Source organism: Petaurus breviceps, unplaced genomic scaffold (genome assembly GCF_028583685.1).
Source record: "Petaurus breviceps papuanus isolate PSGF00001 unplaced genomic scaffold, PetGlider_PUasm1.0 523, whole genome shotgun sequence".
In the NCBI taxonomy this organism is placed as follows: domain Eukaryota; kingdom Metazoa; phylum Chordata; class Mammalia; order Diprotodontia; family Petauridae; genus Petaurus; species Petaurus breviceps.
The window spans coordinates 2045348-2048080 of NW_027186356.1; the positions used below are offsets into that span (position 1 = coordinate 2045348).

The following is a 2733-nucleotide window of genomic DNA, read 5'->3' on the forward strand; positions in this document are numbered from 1 at the left end:
TGCTTCCCACCCCCAACTACATCTGGGTCTTCTACAGAGCAGAGGCTTGGGGCCCCTGGACCCTTGCAAAACCCAGTATTTAAAGTGTTGTGCAAGGCTGCAGGCCCTGGACAGAGGCCTCCAAAGTGGGGGAGGGGAGAGACCAGAAGGGGAAGGGGTAGCCCCAGCCTCTGATGGGAAGCTTTGTAGGGAAGAAAGGAAACTGAAAAAGAAATGAAGAAGAGAGAAAGAAAAAAAACCCCAAAGCCCGATTTGTTCAAACTTCTTGGAAAGAACCGATTTGCATTTCTAGTTGGCCGCCGTGTGTATCTCCATATGGTAACCAGTATTTACCGGATTTATGTTGCCAAGAGGTTTCCTCTAAAGAACGTAAGCTGCTTGAGGGCAAGGGCTGGAGCTGCTAATTCCTCAGTATCCTCAGCGATTAGAGGGCACCGGCACTTAGTACCGGCTGAATAAATACTTGTGGATTGAGTAAAAGGCAGTGACTTGGTGTCTATGGATGGGAAAGTAAGCTTCGCGGTTGTGTATCTCTTTGTGGCGGAGCGGATCAGGGTGTGATAGAGATATGTGAGTGTGAGCTTCTGTGTGCGAGTGTGAGCCAGGCTGCCCCCCCCCCCATACACACACTCCACCCCTGGTTCCGCCATCGGGGGCCAGGCCGGGGGCAATCGATGTTTCCCGACCAGGTCCATTCTCCCCCCACCTTTGCTCTGCAGTAGGGGGTGGGGGTTCCTGCCCCTTTCCGGCCACCCAGTCCTGGCTCATGCCCCGCCCGTGCCTGGGAGCCACAGAGGCGCCTGGAATCCAGGGATGGGGGTGGGGTGGGGGGCTGCTTAGAGGACCCAGGAGTCCCCAGCCCCGGGGGGGGAGGCAGAAAGGGGGAAAGAGGAGGAGGAAGAGAAGGAGGAAGATGAAGAAGACGGCGTGTCTGCCTCTCTCCCGGGGCAGCCCAGGGGGAAGAATCCCAGAGACAGCGTCCACGCCACCCCTCCGAGGAGGGACGCACAGCCCCCTCCCCACCCCCCAGTCCCCAGTCTGGCTCGGCTCGGCCCGGCCGCCCGGGGGACAGGATTTCCGCTCAGAGCAGCGGAGGAGGAGCGGTGGCGGCAGCGGCAGCAGCAGCACCAGCCCAGGCCCCGGCGCCTCCCCGGGTCCGAGCAGCCCCGGCCACACTGCACAGTGGGGGTACCGGAGATTGGGGATACTGCCTGGGGGCCCCTCCCCTCCCCAGCTCCGTGTCTTTGCCAGCCCGACTCAGCGGGGTGTTTGCTGTGGCGGAGGAGGGGAGACAAGAGAAGCCTCCTGTAATTGCCCTAAGTGGGGAGCCCTGGATTTAAAGGGCCAGCCACCTCAGCTTAACTTTGGGGGCCCTTGCCAGCTGCACGAGGAAGGGAAGTCCCGTATTTAAAGGGCCAGCAACCCCCGGCCCCGGTCGAACTTCGGGGGCTCTTCCTAATTACCCCAAGGAAAGGGCGCTCCGGGTTTAAAGGGCCAGCCATCCGCTTTCCTACGTCCCTGAGTAACTTCGGGGAGCCTTCCTTGCCCCCCGCCCAGCATCCCCCAATCACCCTGGAAGGATCGGAGGGAGCGAGGATAGAGAGGGAAGAGTTCCGGGTTTAAAGGGCCAGCCTCCCGCTTCCCTAGACCCTGCTAACTTCGGGGCGCTTTCCCCCTTGGAGCCCCCAGGCCGGGTTACTCAGGTAGGATCGGAGGGAGCAGAAGAGGGAAAGAGTTCCGGAGTTAAAGGACCAGCGGTCCGCTCCGCCCCAGCTCAACTTTGGGGGAGACCGCCCCCCCAATCGCCGATCCAGGGGAGGGGGATCCCCGGATTTAAAGGTCCCGGCGCGCCGCGGCGCCCGCCCGCAGACTCGCTAAGAGGCTGCCTTACCGTGCTCGGGAGCGGCTCATGCCCCGCCCGCCCGTCCGTCTGCCCGTCTGTCCGTCCTGCGCCGCCCTTGGGCTACTCCGGCTCTCCCGGCCCGGGCTGGCCTGGCCGCTCTCCGCCTGCCTCCTGCCTGCCCTGCAGACCGTGCGCTCTCCAACGCCCCCCCCCCGACCCCCCCCCCCCCCCCCCCCCCCCCTCAGGCGAGACTCCGATCTCGGAGTCTCGCCTGAGAGGAGGGGGGAGGAGGTCCCCCCCACCCGCGGCCCCGGGCGGGCTCCCCGCCCCGCGGACGAATCATTGGGCGACGGAGGCAATCAGATGCAAATTCCTAACCTCTGAATCAGAGCTGCGGCGGCGTGCGACCGCCCCCCCAGCCACCCCCCCCCCCACCCCCGGGGTCGCGCAGTGACCGCCCCCACCTCCTCACCGCTCCCCCTCGGGCTGTCGCTGACCCACCCCGCCTGGCCGGCAACAGGGGGTTGGAGGCTTCGGATCCCGAGCTGCGGCCCCTTTAAATCATAATAAAAAATTTTTTAAAAAAGAAAGATACTAAAGTCTCTCCGGAGGACACGCCCCCTCCCCCTCCCTATGCCCAACCCCCAGTTTAGGGACCGTCTACAAAGTGCCCAATTGGGTTACAACGGGAGGAGGAGGAGGAGGGGGGAGGAGGACTCCCGAAGGCCATCCAGCTTTGGGGCCCGGTGGGTTGTAGGGGAAAGTGCGTCGGTCTGGGAGGGAGGAGCATCAGGATTCTAGTGGGAAGGAAGAGGGGAAGGAAACCTGCATTTATTAAGCACCTACTATTTGCCTTTCACGGGGCTAAACCCTTTACCTAACGTTATCTC

General features: G+C 62.7%; 1 protein-coding gene across 5 annotated transcripts in view; it reads right to left on the reverse strand.

Annotated features, from left to right (window-relative positions):
• ARID3A (AT-rich interaction domain 3A) overlaps positions 1-2447 on the reverse strand; it is an 84801-nt gene extending 82354 nt beyond the window's left edge. For 2 of the 5 annotated variants that reach the window (XM_069102039.1, XM_069102038.1), the window contains exon 1: positions 1892-2078. The gene's annotated coding sequence lies outside the window, so the exon portion shown is untranslated. Of the gene's footprint in view, positions 1-1891; positions 2079-2307 lie in introns of those variants that run through there. The other 3 variants (XM_069102040.1, XM_069102043.1, XM_069102041.1) reach the window with 3 other exon arrangements.
• Positions 2448-2733: the final 286 nt, after the last annotated feature.